Here is a 19313-nt window from a genome sequence, read left to right on the forward strand (position 1 = left end):
GAGCTTAATGGATATAGCACTATGGTGTACAGCATTGATCGACAGTAATCAATGACTCAGCACTGCTTCATAAACACGGGAGATGTGCCAATTTGTTGCCCATAGCACATCAATAACACATTTTACACAACAAACCAAACACTGCACTTTGCTCTCCAAAGAGAACTTTGTCATGTAACTCTCCAATCTACCTCCTACTTCAACACAGTGCTTGGGAGAACAGTCTCCTCTCCTGCACTAACACAAGGGAGTTTTTAACTTTCCCACATTGATTTGCAGTAGTTAGTCTTGCTTGCTTTATGTCTTGCAGAGATGGTGCTGTTCTGTTTTTCATGACTACATCACATAATCCGTACAGTAAGAGGAAAAGGTATGCAGTTTGCAGAGTAAATGGAAGTGTTTTCACATGTGTAACTATTCCCACTTTTGCCATGATTTTATTAGGTTTTACAGGAATGAATGCAATCTCTGTGTTTGTTGTTACGAAACGCCAATGTTAAAATGGGAGTCTTGGCAATAACTCTTGAGACTCATAACCAGGCAGAAGCTAAAAGCAGCCCTTCAGAGTTCCCAAATTCCAAAGCAATGAGTCTATAGTATTAGAATGAGTGAAGAGGGCAGTAGTGGGCATCCACTCCTCTTCTACACTGCAGACCCAACGCCAGTGTGAGGCAGAGCCCGTTCCTCCCTACGGACCAGGACCACCTGTGAGGCACCAGAGAGCCTCACTCTGCTGATCTACTAGCACTTAGTTGGAGTATGGGAACTGGGGGCATAAAGTGGAGATAAAGGGCAGGTGCAGGCCCAGCTTAGGCACTGGGACATGGCCACGAGACATGCTGGGGTCTGAAATTGGGAAACATTTCCAGATTCCATGCTAGGGACCCAGTCAGAGTCATAGGAAGCAACCACAGAAACGTAGGTCTGAGAAGGTCTACGTGGGGTCATTTCCCTGCTCGCAGGGAGGCTCAACTATAGCTAGATCATCCACCACAGGTATTTGCTCGGTCTTGAAAAACCCCCAAAGACAGATCTGACAGCTCCTTCGGGTAACCCATTCCAGTGCCTAAATACCATGGTAGCTGTAGAGTTCTTCCCAAAATCTAACAAAACCCACCACTGCTGCAAAGTGCCTTTTGTTCCATCCTCAGCGGAGATGAAGAACAATTAAGTGCTGTCATATTTATAACTATGTGCGTGTATTATGGCACAGTTTATTCTCTTTTCTAGACAGTAATTCACCCAGCTGAGTTTGTGCAAGCAGCACTTTGGTAGTAAAACCAGTGACTGTTGCAGCAGGTCTGGCGTGTTCGCCTTCTGCTCTCATACAAAGGCAGCAGTGGGCAGCAGGGACAACTCAGCTCCTCCTTGGTCCTCTGGGTGAAGGCAGCTGGACAGAATATTAGTTCATACGAGTTCTTGTACAGGACACTCTGGGAATCCACGTTTTCAATAAAACATACTCAGTTCCCAAAATCCATGTCATGCTTTCTTGTTGCAATTTTTTGTTTGCCTCCCATTAGTCTTTCTCCAGTTTGTTTATATATTTCTTAAAGTATCATGTATAAAACTGGATGAAAAATTCAGGCTGGGGGCTTATCACAGCAGAACAGGGCAAAAAAATATTACTCTCATCATCTTGTATACAATACCTTCAGTAATGACTCCCAGAATGGCTTTCACATTTCAACATTTTGTCACATCAGTGACGTTCATTTTCTAATTTGTGGTAGCCCACAGATACTCCTGCTGATTGAATTATTCTCCATTTTCTATAGGTAAATTATATTTTCTTCTCTGACTGTGGCAACTTGTGCTTCTTTTGGTTCCTTTACATCTTCTTGATTTCAGACCAGCTTGCCAGCTAGTCAAACCACTTTCAGATTTAGTTCTAGCTCCCTCAGCCTTGGTGATGTACTAGAAACTTGGCAGATGATACTGACTCCATCAATTAAACTTTTCAGTTTTATAATTCCTTTCTAGAAAGACCTTTTTATTTTAATTTTTGTTATATTACAGCAATTCTGCATATCCCAAAACTCTAAAGTGTCTGTGGGTGAATAAAGGCCTGTTCAGCTGATGGTTCTACTTGACTATAATCTTCCATTTTCTCTCATGTTTTGTTACTTTAGTTCTCATGTGACACAGACAAAATGTTCAAACTGAACTCTTAGTGGAACAGAAACATAAGAACTAAAACCTTCAAGGCACATTAGGTTAACCTCCAAAATTAAAATGCAAGCTAACAACTGTAAGTCATTTCACTGAGTTCATTTTCATTAATCTAAACCAAAACAATCCTGGTGTGCGTTCCAGCGACATGAAATGACACACATTAGAAGCAAGAAGTTAGGTCCCCAAAACATCAACATACCTACAGGGTACTGCAGAAAAGTTGCCGCGACCAACAGCTAAACTTATTTCAAAATCCAGGTAACATTTCCATTCAAGAGAGCACTGTAGACTATATACTGTGATATCAAAAGGTATCTGGTTTTTCTTATAAGTGTTCGTTGCATTTCATGCCTAGGATGAAGGATATAGAGATTTCATCATTTTGTTTTCCAACATCAAGCGCGTTTCTCTGTTCCCATCACCGTTATCTGATATGTGGATGCATGCCAGTTTCACCGCAATCTTTTCTTCTGTACCGATATTTACATGACTCCCTTCAAACCATTAAAAAAACCCCACTAAAATATGAAATATTGGGGAGTCCAGACATCAACTTGTCGGTTTTCTCTTCTGGATATGTCATATGTCATCCCATAGGACATACATTTTACTGACACAATGTAAGGTTGATTTGGTAAATGAACCATACATGCTGGTTGAGTCCAGTGATTTACATCATGTAAAAGCAGAACATCTTAAGCAACACATGTGCAATAAAAGCAAACAGATGTCTGCAGACTAAGCACTACGCTAATGGTGGCGATATGGCAATGTATCAAAGGCAAAATGCAACATAGCCAGAATTGCCCACTGGAGCGTTAAGCACAGCTGCATAACTTTGAACCCACAACCAATAGGATATCCCAAACCACCCTGGGGTACGTTGCCATACTTAAGGTAAGAATTATAATTAACTGCTAATGCCGGGACTCCTCAGCTAAAATGGGGTGGAATTTCTCATGAAGGAGACAACAAAGGTATGAAAGGTATAGTAAAACAGCTGCTCATTTTAGAGAATTAACATATCAGGAACACTACAGTTGTTTCATACATAGTGAAATTAAGTATGGCCCAAAAAATCCATCTGAAGAGGCCTGATCTGAGGTTTTATATGGAATTTTCCAGGTTAGGCAGCTACAAAACTGAAGTGTTAGAAACTCGGCAGCGGGAGCACATGCATCACTGAAGGAGCACGGCGGACAAGTCGTGACACTTCCAAGCCGATACCCTGAGAGCTCCGTAATCCAGTGCATTACCAACACGACTGCTCTCAGCCTGTTGGAATGACTGGAACTATGCACGAGGTGTCAAAAATGGAATTTCGTTCATACCACTGAATGGGAACGTCACCAAATCCTAAATGAGGCTGAACTTACTATAATGACATCTAACAAAAGCAGCTGCTTTTTTTTTTTTTTTTTTTTTTTTTTTGCTACCTCCCTAATTCTGACATCCAGAGGACCAATAATAAACCTACCATTGAGTGAAACTACCAAAGAAAAAAAGAAAGTACAACTTAACATCCACCCCTCAAAGGAGTTTTACAAAACCTGTAAGAGGAAGCTGCCAATTTGTTCAAGGAAAATCCTATGAGTGTTAACTGATTTACCTAAAAGCAAATACCAGTTTCTCCAGCCTCTGTGCATACAATCACACGAGAATAGTAACTTTTTAGTAAAAAAATTCAGCAGAGAATTTAGGCGCGTATGAAATGGAACATGTGTTACAATCCCAGATATAAATACATGGAGAAACACGCATCTGCTTATGTACAGACTTTCGTCCTCAAGTGAGCTCTTCAGTATCTTGCTGAACATATAATACATTTAACAGGAAGAAAAATTAAAATATGGAACCACACAAAATTTGCCAAGAAGTGTTTATGCATTCCCTTAATTACTTGCTACACCACCAAAAACTAGATTTAATTATTAATATTTTTAATGAAAGGAAAACCCCACCAAACCAGCAGGGAAGTATATTCTAAGCGGCTGGTAAACTCAGATCCTAACACATGTTGCATATTTTCAATACCTTCCTGTATGAGTCTCAAAGTAGCATGTATTCCAAAGCTCTATACTCTGATAAATAGTTTTGATATATAACTTGGAATTAACACAGACAAAGTCAAAGGATAAGCTTTCATAAATAAGACTACTTGTGAGATAACACAGGACTAGAGAATTTTGGGGCTTATATTTCAGCCCAGTAGTTTTCTGAAATTTTCAGACTGAATAAACACACAGGAAGGCACGATAAAAGTGCAGTTTCACATCTTTTCATGCTTTAGGTTTCACAACCCTTTTTAATTAAAATACTTGCATTTTTCCTGTCCTAAACAATTACATTACACGTTAGTGAATAAATATACATATGTCGCAGTCTTTTTTTTTTTTTTTCTCTAATCCAGGGCACAGTTTAATGTCCTCTCATCTGAGAAAGTGCCTTCTTAATCCACTCCTCAGCTTTACACCGTCCAGCTTTTTGCCTCCTTCGTTTGCACGACTCTTAAGCACATGTGCTCACAGGAGCTGTAACGCAATGCTAGGCTAGAGGCTTCTAGCAGGGAACACAGTGTCTCATTTTTAGGTTACGGTTGCATACTGCAATCATCACAACTATATCCTCAAATCCAGTGGCACGGCAGGGCCAAGCGAGGCACTGTGGTATGAGGACAGCAGCTGGACTAGAAAGCACAGCTCAGATTTGGAATGGTATTTTTAACTTTAAACCCCAGATACATTTACTCAAGGGTGGAACAAGAGGGACACACAAGTTAAAAAAAAATTTTTAAAATAAAAAAATAAAAAAAATAAATCAAGCAACACACACTTTTTGTGGATCACATGATCTCCAGATAGCAGCATAAGGCAGATGAACCGGGCAGACAGATTAAGATGCCCTTCCCATAATTCCTTATCACTCGCCTTCAAAGCAAAGATTCAGCCTCCCGCAATACAGTGAACGCTACAGCAGCAGCGCTCTTGCCCCACTCTCTGGACACCCATCTCCCTCTTGCGTTGTTCTTAGAGTTCTCGCTTAGAGGTCTGCAACTGCAGATGGCAATTTTCAATTAGGCATGTGCTTCAGGGGAAATAAGGAATTTACCAAGGTCACTTAAGGGCAATGAAATCACACATGCCATATAAAATGCTTACACTACAAAATGATAGCATAATGGAATGGTAAAGCCTTTAACAAAACCCTAAAGGGAGCATGCAACTAGTACAGCATGTTCTTTTATTATTTCAAGCTCTCCAGTTACACCTTTGAAAGCCTAGTCTTCTTTTTTTTTTTTTTTATTGGATAAGTGAAAAGATACCAGAAAAAAACATGATGTGCCCAACTGCCTCTTGCCAACATGTAAGAGCACTCAGCTTCAAATTATATGCAAATCAGAAATGAAAGCAAGTACGAGGCAACGGTTGTAAGTCAGGCGAGCATATAAAATAACCTTTGTTTGTAGGATGAGCAGGTTACTAAATGTGAAAAACATTGAAGACATTTAGTATGTTCTTCCACTTCTAAACAAAAATTTTAAGATACTATATGCTAAATACACCAAGAACTCTCTGATTTAAAAGTGACAAATGAGCAAGAGTTCTCACGAACTAACCCATCAGTAATACAACAGGGAAGGAAAAGATAATTTTGGTTTAAGTAATCAAGGCTTTTGTCATACCTATACACACTTTGGTACTTCTCATATCTGGCATGCAAAGAAAAATTCCAATTCAGTCATGCAGTAAACTTCAGACTGCCAAATTCAAGTATTCCTGTTTCACCTCAGCCTTGTCTCGGTTACACAACTGAAGCTGGTACCACGGGTGCACACACAGACGTGCTGCCTTCGCCTGGGTTCAGCACATTCATTTCCAAACGACACAATCCAACGCCATACCGTTGTTGCACCCTGAACGCAGCTCTGCCATTAAAACTGATGTAAAAGAATCCTTGAATGAAGGAAAAATTAATCTTTAAACAGGGTCAGAATGAATGTTAGCTTTTTTTTCTTTAATCAGTGAATGAAACATGTCACCTATTAACATGGACTGGAGACCAGTGCCTGGGGTAGGAGGCTGGTTTGCGGGAGCTCAGGCAGGAGAAGGGTCATTGTATAACCCCGCCATCGCTACTGGATTTTCTTGTGATTTGAGATAATACACAAGGTCTACCCCCTACTTTAAATTGCTTCGTCTACTTTGCAATTCTTTTCTCACTGTAACCAAGGATAAAACATCCCTGGGATCCACCTTCCAGCCGTATATCCTGGTCCAAAAGGAATTTGCTTTTTAGGCATCCAGGCCGATGGAAACCCACACAACGCCACAAACACGGCACCAAGCAGAGATTAAAAAAAAAAAACAAAAAAAAAACAAAAAAACAAACCCAGGGCAGACACCGGGTTTCGGCAGGTCCCGCTGTGACGGTGCGGGCTCTGCAGCCGCTCCGTTAACACGCGCGGCGGTGGCAGAGGGGACACGAGGCACGTGCTGTGGCTGGAAGGGAGGAGAGCCCACGCTGCCCCTTGTCTCCCTGGCAGGGTCACAACCACAAAAATCGGCCTGGGGACGGGCTGCAGCCAGGATCAACCCTGCATTAGCACGGCCACGCAGATGGCTGCTCAGGTCCTGGGGGAAAGTAGGCTCATGCCAAGCCAGAATATACTGTGCAAGCTTTGAACCAGGTTTCTACCTTGCTCGGCGCAGGGAAATCAAGAGACTGTCAGTGATTGCAGCATAGCTAGGCTGATGGGGGCAATGCCATTTACTGGAGACACTTGAGAAAAAGTGATTTAAAAGCACGTCTCCCTGGAGTCTTCTCCCGCCCTTTCAATTCACACTTGATTACTAACACCCCTGCTAAAAGTCTTTCCTTGTGCTCCCACTCAATTCACAATAATAAAGGTTATCCGCAAAACCACCAGGTTGAGAAGCGAGACAAGTGAAATTTATGGATCTGGTCCACCAGCCCTGCTTTCTTTGCTGTGGTGACTTCCACCAAGACCAAAGATGTTTCATGACAATGAACCCATTAGCTTCGGCACTGAAGCGGTATTTAGGAACGTGCTATCTACTTTGCCACGTTGATGCTCCTATAAAATTCTCTGTTGCAACTACTATGGCTGTTCTGTGTCATTCCCATTAATGTGTCGCTAAACATTCAAAGTCAGGAGTTTAGAAAAGTCTTACACATAAAGGAATGAGAATCTGTATTAACACCAGTGAATTTTAGTTCTGATAGTTCCTTATTCTGAATGAATTTTAAGCACGTAATACCAAATTACCAATTTCAAGTAGACACGCATTCACAAAAATGAGAAGTATTTAGGAGGAAGAGGGTCTTTAAACAATAATCATCTTCACTGTAAGCTTCTAATCCCTTAGGCATAGGAATGTATTTTACCTTCCCACTTTGACTCCTAGGAAAGATGTAGCTCCATCTCCCGTAATTAGTGCATTTGCATGCATGTGCACACATAAATATGAATAACTGTGAAAATAAGTGAAAAGCACTCATACATCTATCAGTCTCTAAAGATCAGAAAAGCAAAATCATTCTGAAGATGAGCTCCACCTGTTTGCAACTAGTTCTCTGCACTTCATTTTTTTTCTTAGAAGGTACTCAGAGAAATCAGCTGAAAGTATTTTTCCATTGCTATCTTTTATACCATAGCTGTATAAAACTCGAATGAACATGCTGATAATTAACAGCCCTGAAGGACTGCACAGCAGTATTCTTCCAAATAGAAAGCCGTTTGAAATAGTTTTTCAACTTTATTATGTCCTGACAAGAATCTTCAAGGAAGAATCTCTCCCTTATCTCTGTGAGGATTTTACCTGCAGCCTGTTGTAAAGGCTATCGGAATGTGCAAATACTGCCTAAGAAACACATAGCCTTGTTTTGAACTGGGGCAGTCCCTGTTGTAGAACAAGTTTTGCTTATGTTTCCTAGAACAGTACCTGCAGCTTATTTTTTAACTCGCTGGGGAAAAAAAAAAAAAAAAAAAAAAAAAAATATCTTTATTACTGCAGGAGCTCCCTGTATTCCAGCAAACACATTCCAGCTATATTCACACACGTCAAAATAAAGTACGCCGAAACCCTGGGAATGCTAAAGGAGTGCACCTTTGACAAAATGCACGTTTCAAGGTAAAAAAAATCAAATCAAATCAAGGGCTTTTTTCCCCAGGCACGCTAGGATCATAACATTGTGCATTCGCAGACCTTCAGCCAGCAAACCAAAGCATCTCCGCCTTATTTCCAGTCTCGGCTCGCACCTACGTTCCGTGAGAGAGCAGAAAGTTTGGGAATCTCTCCGGTAAAAAGAAGGCGCATCCGAATTGGAAGCGCACGGAACGTCAGGCAACTTCAAGCGGCTTTTCCCGCAGACGCTGCTGCAGACGAGCAGCACGCTTTTACTTCGAAACCCTTAGGGGGGGGGGGGGGGGGGGGGGGGGGGGAAGAAAAAAAAAAAACAAAAAAACCCCAAACCAAAAAAAAACCCACAGAAACCATTCCGGAGAGGAAGAGGAGCCGCAAGGACCGAGTCTCCCCCCACCCTCTATCACCGCCGGGACCCTCCTGCCGTACCTGCTGCTCCATGGTTCCCCCCTGACAGTCTTTCTTCTCCTTTCCTGCAGCTGAAGAAGAGGAGGAGGAGGAGGAGGAGGAGGAGGAGGAGGAGGAGGCAGGCTCTGCCGGGGGCTGCGCTCTGGGTCCAGCCCCGCCCGGGGTGGGCTCCCCCCCGCGCCCCTTCCCGGCCGCAGCCCCGCCGAGCTCCTTCCAGGCTCTATCCAGGCTCCCAGGTTTCCTTATATAGGGAAACACGACTCGCATTCCTGGCCCAAGAGCCTAACTGGTGGGAAGCTTCACTTCGGGAACTCCCCGGCTGGTTAAATGGGGCTGAGCCCTGGGGTTTGCACAGCGCTGGGAAGGGGCTGCGGGGGGGACGCACACACACACACACACGTTTTCCTTAGGGCAGTTTAGGAGGTAGGAAACTATTCCAGGGCTTAAAGCTATTAACAACACCCACTTACTGTGTTAGGGTGGCAGAAACACTTGACATTTTTACAGAACGCTCTCCTTAGCCTACGTTTTACCCCGAGAAAAGTACACCAGGCGACAAAGGCGCGTGCGTGCGCATTCTGACAGCGTTAAAATAATTGCAACCCTATCAGACTTTTCATCGAAAGGCTCCCAGGTATCGAAAGTTACATGAAAAGGTTAGAAAAGGAGGGTTGCAATGCTGGTATCAATGGACAGAAGCAGCGTAAGGAAAGCTTGTTTTATTCTTTTCCAGTTCCTTTTCTATACAATGCAACAGGTAAGCTGCTGGTGATACATCTGTCTTTGTCAGAGAGGTGTGATTGCAATAGATTAACAGACACGCCCCTATCTAAACAGAAATACAGAGGTAGAGGGAGTACCTAGGACAAGCATATACTGTGCTCTGCAGAGCAGTGACACATGTATTTCATATATTTTTTTGAATCCTCTTGCCTGCTGCCTACTCACTAATCCCCCTCTGCAAACACAGCTTCCCTGTCTTGAAGAACTTCAGCAGGCGATTAATTAATTACAGGGAAAATCACATCATATGTTTCCCTTCATTCAGACAAGATTCACCTGTTAATTATGGCCCTTCTACAAGCTAAAACACTGTCAATATGCAGGGGGATATAGACAGCAAAAAGCATGAGGAAAGGAAAAAAAAAGAAGGAATAAAACAAATTATGGAAGAAGCCAAAATAAAAAATGAGTGAAAATGAGAAAAGTTAAAAGATTTGATCAAATGATGAGAGACTGACTTTTTTTTTTTAAAAAAAAAAAAGTACACTGAACACTAAAACATACAGTTTTTTCCATTCTTTCCCCCAGATATATTGCCTGCAACTCAAAACAGACAAGAGACACAAATTTGGCTTCCTGGTGACCTGTGGAGGGTTAGAAACAGCAGAGTACCACCCAAAAGCTGGGAGTTATCATCATTCAGTGGACTACAGCTTTTCTTATCCCCATGTAATATATGACTTGGAGATCATCAAATAATATACTGTGCAGAAAAGCTATTCCTAATGACCATTCCTAATGGTTTCAATACTTCTTTATTTATAATTTTCCTCTTCCCCTGAGGCATCAACATTCAACCTCATGATACTGCAGGAGCTTGGCTTAGAAGTTGAGAAAAATGAAAAACAATACCAATACAAGTTGTAAGACACTCAATAAGTACATCTAAAATAGTCTTTCTGCACAATATATAGGGAATCGGGAATATGTGGCCAGGGGCATGGCGTAATGGTCTTCATGGGACTCTTTCAGGACACATCACTCACTTGTGGCTTCACTGCGTAAGAGAATACGTTGGCCTCACAAGTCCATGCTCCTGTGACAAACCATTTGCGCTGGGCTATACAGCCATGTATTCCCTCACCACCAGTGAGCTTGTGACCAGTTCCTGAATCAGAGACTCATAGAATGGTTTGGGCTGGAAGGGACCTTAAAGACCATCTAGTTCCAACCCCCCCACCATAGGCAGGGACACCTTCCACCAGACCAGGTTGCTCCAAGCCCCATCCAACCTGGCCTCGAACACTGCCAGGGATGGGGCAGCCACAACTCCTCTGGGCAACCTGTTCCAGTGCCTCACCACCCTCACAGGGAAGAATTTATTCCTAATACCTAATCTAAATCTACTCTCTTTCAGTTTAAAGCCGTTACCCCTTGTTGTATCACTACATGCCCTTGTAAAAAATATCTTCTTTTTCATATGAAGCAAGCCAATTAAAATCCATCAGTTTCCCCAAACCGCAACAAGAAAGGAAGTTTAAAAGAGCTATTAGGCTAAAATAGATGTTACTTCAGGTATGGCTGACTTTCTGTCCTTAGGGTAGCACCTTTTCTCTTAGCCACCCAGAGCCCACAATAAACATCACATCCATTTATCCAAACCCACTGTCCCAATTCAGGATTTTCCTACCACTTCTTCAATGCCTGTGCATGTGCTATATTTCCCCTAGCTTCCTGCTGAAAACTCAATTAGCTGTCATATTATGCACCTGACATACTCCTTTTATCTCCATCCCTTGACCCAAACATCATATTGTGAATCAATCATGGGATTTAGGGTCGTATAGCCAGGCATGAAATCTCATGCTTTAGTTGCTGACCCCCAAACTGTGGTTTCATTAGATTGCTGGCACAAGCATGAAAAGTTTCCCCAAGTCCTACATATGCTACCTACGTAAGAGAGAATCCCATTACTTAAAAACACTTGTAGTAAAATAATCGGTTTTTCCTCAAACATAAATCGGAATGAAATTTATCTATACTTCCCTGTGTGCCTCTGCTAAAGTGTTAACAGCAGTTAATTATGGTAATAGACATCATAGATCTTTTTTATTTCTGTGAAGTTCCTTATTTTTCAAAGAAACCCTATGTAACAGTGAAGCAATGGAGTTCATTCTTGAAGCTGAGAGTAACCCAGACTTAATACTTCCATTTACTTTGCTGTCACACGTGCATTATCTGGAAGTAATGCCAAGATAACATTAATTACCCTGTAACCATTCTCCCCTGTTCTCCAGGAAGAGGTCTAGCGCATTTGAGCCTGCATTCAGTCAGGATATATAGGAAAAGCTCTGAGCGGACCTCTAAAATATGTTATTTTTAACGTTAGGAATTCAATAATACCTTAGAAATGAACGCAATTTATGGCAATGTGGTATTTTCTTTGTTACAGTGCTCCAGGTTGTTTCCAGCAAAAGCTCAGCGTTAAATAGACGCTCTCATTCAGTGTGTCATTAGCTTGTTTCCTGTGCACTATTCATACAAACGGTTTATGGAGGTTGGTTTAGTTCCTGCTGTTTAGATAGTAACTATTTGTAAGCCCAATGACCTTTGTCCAGCAAAGCCAAGAACCACAGTCCCAGGCAGAATCTCGGTGACTGATCAGCGTACTACTGCGTTTCGCTTTATTTCCATTTTTATGCCTTACGAGCCATATTTTCATCTCAACAGATGGCTTACAAGAAATATTTTCTCTTATTAAAAGACTGAATGGTTTTCCTTCTCCCATTTCCACCCATTTTTTAAACACACAGTGTTTAAATTTACACCCAGTGTAAATTTCCACGGTGAATTTTGATTGAATGGAATAGATAAGTGCAGTACATCAAGAAATATGTTTTCTATACATACATTTCCATAATATGCATCACATAACGCTAGTCCCTAATCCTGCCTTGAGTGTCTAAATATCTGCCTCGAAATTTTTTTCCCAATTACAAGCTCAAGGTGGAACGCAGCAGATTCAGTCTCCCTTTATTGAATTCTTACTTGATAACAAGTTTTGCTTCTGAAGTTCTTTGTAGGCTGAAATTGTCCACACTTGAGCGACTAAATAAATTGGCTGAATATAGCCGGGTAAGTTTAAAGCAACAAAGACCTCTCAAGTTTCATTGCACAGCACTGTTGCCCCACAGTTTCCAGAATTAAGCTGTTAATGCAGTCTCAAAGTCCTAATTCCTTCCATGCAAGGGCAACACTTCCTTTCACTTCGATATGGGCAAGATTTCATACCTCATCTTGGTATCTGCATCTTTACATCTTCAGTTTCCCTGAGAGATGTGCATCACCGAGCATCCCACAATGCGTGCTCTGTGCTTGTGGGGTGCAACAAGTTCATTCATTCAATAGTTCATTGTTTGTTCTCAGCCACATTACCCAGTCCTCAAATCAAGTAACGTGCTCGGCTAGAATGGCAGCAACGAGTACCTGACAAATAAGGCAGATTCAGTTCTAACAGCCTTTGTTTAACATACAGGTCCCCTCAAAGATGTAGAGCGGCATATTGCATCTCCCTTTCCATGTCACAAGATCTGTTAGCTTAAAAGCCTAAAATCCTGAATACATTACTATTTCCAAGTCCACAAGTGGTACTTCTGCACTGCCATAGAATCACTTATACACACAGAATGCTAACTTTGCATTGTAAGATATTGTTGAGGTCTGCACAGGTACGCATTGACGCTCAGAATTTTGGTTTAACACCTGAAAAAACTACGAAGAAAATGCTCCGGTGTAGAGTACGGCTTTCTCTGGGTCTCGCTGGGATGGAGTTAAGGTTCTTCACAGCAGCCAGTATGATGCTGTGTTTTGGCTTTGTGGCTAAAACTGTGCTGATAACATACTAATGTTTGGCTCTTACTGGACAGTGCTTGCACCACCTCAATGGGCAAGGTTGCCTTTTTTGCCCCCTCTGCCCCACTCCAGTGAGTAGGCTGGGAGTGGGCAAGAAACTGGCAGGGGACACAGCCGGGACAGCTGACCCAAGTTGGCCAAAGGGCTATTCCATACCACAAAATGTCATTCTCTGTAATAAAAACCAAGACAGAGTAAGAAGAAGGGAGTTAGCTTCCAAGGTGACCATTGTTTAGAGACTGGCTGGAAATCAGTCGGACTTGGAGGGTGGTGACTGCATTACTTTGCTGTCCTTCCCCCCACCCTCATCTATTAAACTGTCTTTATCCTGACCCCTGAGTTTTCTCACTGTTGTTCTTCCTATTTTCTTCCCCTGTCTCACTGGCGTGGGGGTGAGAAAGTGAGTAAGGAGCTGTGTGGGTACGTATCTGCTGGCTGGGGTCAACCTGCCACAGGAAAATACAGCAGGTCTGAAATGCTAGGAGTAATCCTGCCATTCCTGCCATACAGGCACATGCTGAGAAACTTAACTGTCCAGTCCAGAGACTCACAGCAGATAAGTGGTTTTGGAAATGGCTCTTTACTACTCATCAGCTTTTGCCTTCCAGAAGATACTTCAGAGTGGCCTGTGGAAATGCTTCCATCTCATTTCACGGAAAAGTCAAAAAGTGTCATGCTACATCACCTTCTGCAGTGGCCCACTGAAGTCATTTGTCTTCACCTCCAAATGCACTGGAAGTTCCTAAATGGCAATTACACATCTGAGAAGCAGCTGAAGTTGTTGTCTCTCAGCCACCCATTCCCTGACTATAACTACACATACACGGGCACTTCAGGCAAACCCACCAGATTTCCATGTTAGCGGGTATACAAGCAGCAAACCGGGGACCAAGAGCTGTGTAGACACAGAATGTAGTTTATACGCTCAGATAAAAGGCGTCACAGGGGTTTGATGTGCCATTCTGTTCTTCCAACAAATGCAAAGTAAAAATTAATGTAAGAACCTACATTCATTCAACATTCAGGCCGTAAATGAAAATATTCAAGAAAGAAGAAACTAAAAGGTTAAGGTATGCAGGAGCAGTAACTCACAATTGCACATCCTGTAGGCGGCTGAGCACGTACCTTATCTGGGGAACACTAGCTGTACGGATCAGTTAACTTTATGATACAACCTTTACTTTTTATTATTTCCGGATCTGGTGTTCAATTTTACAACCTTAATGCAAGTTACTTCGTTAATAAAGCATTACTTATAAAATTTGACCATATTACTTAACCTTTACACAGGAACAAAGATGTCAAAACAAGTTAAAGGCTAATGTCTAAGGGTATTATTTTTACCCTTGGGAGATGAATTGAGCTTTCTTCCTCATCAGCGTTTCAAACTGCATCATTAAAAGCTATGTAGTACAACAAGTTACTATCTTTACCCTTGCACCACGTGTTCTTCAGGTTTCAGTAACATGCTTACACTAAACAAGAGCTTTATGTTTTCATTAAATACATTTAAAACTCAAGGTTGTGGTATTAGATGAAGCAATTAGTAGAAGATCCAGCAAAAAGCTATTTGCTCCTGAAGTTTAAATGCTTTATCTGGAAAAGTTAATGAAGTAATTATAATGTTGTTTTTAATGAAGATAAGAGAGGGATTAAAATGGCATTCAGAAAATAAACCAGGCAATTAAATAGGTTTTCAGAACTGTGGAAACTCCTTAGGGTCCAGGGGAAAACCACTCAGAATACCTATACTAAGAAGGACATTTAGAAAACACTCGGTTCTTAATGCCATAGGACTCCAGACAGCAGAAACTGTCTTCATGTCAACATCAACAGTGGGGATTGTAAGCACTGCGATGCTTAATGCTGACCAGCTGTGCTTGAAGCTTTGTTTCAAAGTCCTTTCAAGATGTCTTTAACTGCAGCACCTTCCATATTAAGATTCTATGCTAATGATGGGGCTATTAGAAATGTTCATTAGTATTTGAACTGACACGACTATCAGATCAGTTAAATCGGTAACATGATCTTGAGCTACATGGCGGAGAAGGACGGTGCTGTAATTGAAACAGTTATTGTTAGTTGAATGTCTGTATTGCATCCCATGTAATAGTGCAGAAGACGGAAGAAAGTGTTTGAACTGGAGAATCCTAAATGAGGCCAGAGAGGTGGTCCAGAGCAGGCGTGGGTAGGAAAGGCAGCGCAGGACTGCACGTCCCCTCGTTTGCCATGAGGGCAACATAAAACTCCTGGCTTGTTGACACAATTTCCTTCCCTGGGACTTCTGGAGGACTCACAGCTTGGCAACTGAATTTCTTCCCAATGAATTCACTTTACCTGACTAGAGAGGCGGTGAAGTACTGAAAATTGGAGCCCGGTCACAGTAAGCTCTTCAGTAGAACGTATGGACTAGTTTGATCCTTGGATTTACATAGTCCATATTCAGGCAAAAACACTCTTTGAGCCTAGCTGTCTGCATAAAGACATCAAAACTTAGGGAAAGACAGTAAAGGCCAGACAAAATTTTACATTCTGGGAGTTCTGAGTATTTAAAAGAAAATGTGGGAGTTTTTCTTTACAGGTCCTTATTATGTAGAAAAGCTGAAGGACTGGTCAACAGCAACTTTTGTCATGGGGTTCCCAGATCATGGAGGGGAAGGAAATTATTCTACAGCACATAAGGAGGAATGTGTATATATTGAAACACCAAATGTTTTTAATAAAAAGCAATCTCTCCCAGTCACTACTTACAGTACACAGTGAATTATTTTTGTTCCAAAACTTATGGAAAATAACTAGTTAAAATGCATTTTTAGACTTTGTGTCTGTACAAATGAAAATCAGAAATACTTCTGGTATATAAAGAACACATATTCAAAGAACTGTACTTAAAAAGTAGGGAGGTAATAAATCATGTATTCACATGACAGCTGAGGCCTCACTTAGGATATCCTTTGACCTTCACACTGTGAAGATGAGAAAGCAGCAAAGATGAAGAACATTAAGAAAGCTGCAAGATATAAGGAACAAGATGGAAAGGACATCTAGTTTAAACAAAATATGGAACTTGTAAGGAGTTTTTGAGAGAAACAAGATGAAAGAGAGAGACTTGATCATGGTTGACCATGGAGAATGTTCACCTAAAACATAACAAATTTAGATTTGATGTGAGGACAAACCTCCAAATAAGAGTTATTCATCAATGGAGCAGTCTGCCAAGAGAAACCCCTGAGATATCAGAAGAGGAAATACTTCAAGGGAGATTAGATAATATACTCAAAATAGTGCAGCAGATAAACATGTAAAATATGTAAGAGGCTGGAGCGGTTCAGCCTATACCTCTGAGTCTTTGTTTAGGACTTTACATATAAAAATCCATCCCCTTCCAGTATTTGGCTTGTGATAGTAGGAAGGACGCGGTCCTGCAAAGTCTTAGTCATTTTAAGATTCCCTAAATATGCAAATAGCCTCTCTGAATTCAGTTGATTTTAACTTACTTCATGTCATACAGAAGGACCAGAAATATTCAAATGGTTCCCCTCCCTAACCATCTGAAAATTATGTTAACGGTATCTGAAGGATTCTAGCTGAAGACCAGCAGGCGGGAGATAAAACGGGCACATTTTCATCTACTGTAAAGGAGATACGTCTCCCCCATTCTTTCACTGTTCCCCGTGACCCAAGGCTTGCCGCTGAGTGGCATTTGAACCTCCTGAAACTGGAGCCTTCTTCCCGAGGATTCTGTTACATTTACCCACAAACACTCTCCTGGCGTAGCTTTTCAGTATCATTAAATGGCAGCTTCAGGAGATCCACAGGAAAAAAAGAAAGAAGGGAGAGTTTATCATGCCAGGTCGCTGCACCGTTATTCTGCTCTCCCTTGCTCCAAGTGCTGCTCTTGTGGCCCTCCTATATGGGATCTGCACGGCCAGTCACAAACCCAAGGCGAAGGAAACCCATTGCCCTACCAAGCTTCTTGCTCTCTCGACACCCAGTATAACACGCTGGGGTGCGGAGGAATTAATCTTAAACTCAGTTGCCAAGTCAGCTCTCCCATACTTGTGTTGCAAGCAGCAGAAGAATCAGCAGCCCTGTATACATGGAGGGCACCTTACCCTATAGCATCTCCTGTAAATGAGACACCCGAGAGAGACAGGCAACATCTTCCCAGATCCTGGGCATCCCCGGCACGGCTGCCTCCGCTTCTGAGCTAAGCACTGTAGGCGGCTGCTGTGTTCGACGGAGAGAAAGCAGCACTTCCAGGGCTCAGTTTAGCTGAGCTATTTTAGGCAGCTGCTTTAGGAATTATGCCCTGTAAGCGCCTATTTTTCTCCAGGGACTGTAAAGTGAATATTGATCGCTGGCTCAGACACTTTGCCAGCTGATTTCCACCTTCAGATATTTATCTTTCTGTAAAATTTGGCATCGTCTTAGCAACTACTGCCAGTAGTCGGACAGTAGGAAAGTAGTAACGTCTGCCACTGGAGAAATAGAACCAAATAATCAAATAACCTGTAACCAGTGATGTCCGCTGCCAGGATCCCTGGAGCCAGCAGGAGATCCCGTTATGGGCAATGAAGGAAGTTTGGCTATTTGGTTATGTTGACTAAGTACATTCATATTTGTAAATGTTTGCTGGATAGAGGCTGCCTGGTTATCTTACTTTTTAGCTTTTTTCTATTTCTCTTTTAACTTTACAGGAGTGCTATGACCCTTCTAACTCATTTGAGCAGAAAAAGGCAAAAATCTAGAAAATTTCTTTTCCTTATTTGTTTTCTTTTCCTTTTCTGTTTCCTTTTTCTTTTCCTTCTCCTTTTTCTCTTGTCCCTCCTGAATGACGCTGCACTCTTCTCTAAGAAGTGGAAAACCAACAGGTCTGTGATTGTAATTGAGCTCCACACTTTGATAAACTCTAAAAGGAATTAGAACTGCCTGAATGATTAAAAAATAAGTTCTCAGTTAAAAAGTCTACAGAATATTACACAAACATGTTGGCATAATCCATGTTAATCACAGAAGCAGAAATAAATGCTCAATTAGTGGCAGATACAGAAAAAGAAATTTAATTAGCTCTAACCATTAAGAAAACTCTCAGCCTGTAAGCCGATCTATAGGTAGGAAAATGTATTCACTGTCCTTGGGGTTCCATTATTCTGGCAACAACATCTACTTTTATTTTTTCCCTTTTTCCTCTATTGCTTAAACACCTCCCATTAGTCTCTCTCAGAGTAATACTGAGGGTGTAATTGAAGGAAGACGTGGACGAAGTTGTTCAACCCCTTATGGAAAATGCTGCAGCATGTATTTACATGAATTTGGATACTACCAGCTGTCCGTAAAAACTGAAGGTAATGCCCTTTTCTTTTCAACAGGGGAGTTTTGTGTTTAAAACAGTGTTAGAATGACAGCACTTACAGAAGAAGAAAACAATTTTGCTTACTTTGGGAGCTCATAGGTTGGGGAAAACAGGAGAGTTTTAAAGGAGTATGTGTTTTTTATAGCCTGAAGGTGCCAGAATAACTTAAAATGTCTAGAAATCTGTGTAGGCAAGGCCAAGAAGTGAAGGGAACTTGCATTCCCTGAAAAAAACACTATTTCTTTCAGCTTTCTATGGCAGAATATAAGCTTTCTGCATGCTTTGGCACCAAAATTGATTAAAAAAAGCTAACAGGAAATTTTATTACTTGAAACATGTACTCCAAAATGAAGCATCAGAATTTACATAAAAACTATTAAATATTGATTTCATTTTGCATAAAATAATTAATTCTGCTGTTGAAGTAGTTAAATATACTTCAGTTAACACACCACAAAATGAAAATGAGTACAACTTGCTCTTCTTTAATACTAAGAAACACGGAAATAGAAGAAGCCATGTTTCGAAGGCCTGTCTCCTCCCATTCAGAAGGCAGGTGCTTGAAGGTGACTTGC

At 41.5% G+C, this 19313-nt stretch overlaps 1 protein-coding gene across 1 annotated transcript in view; it reads right to left on the reverse strand.

The window, feature by feature from the left end:
* MID1 (midline 1) overlaps positions 1–8813 on the reverse strand; it is a 248295-nt gene extending 239482 nt beyond the window's left edge. The window contains exon 1 of the mRNA XM_049834645.1: positions 8769–8813. The gene's annotated coding sequence lies outside the window, so the exon portion shown is untranslated. The remainder of the gene's footprint in view (positions 1–8768) is intronic.
* Between the last annotated feature and the right edge of the window lie 10500 nt (positions 8814–19313).

The sequence above is a fragment of the Accipiter gentilis genome, chromosome 31 (assembly GCF_929443795.1).
Source record: "Accipiter gentilis chromosome 31, bAccGen1.1, whole genome shotgun sequence".
NCBI lineage: Eukaryota > Metazoa > Chordata > Aves > Accipitriformes > Accipitridae > Astur > Astur gentilis.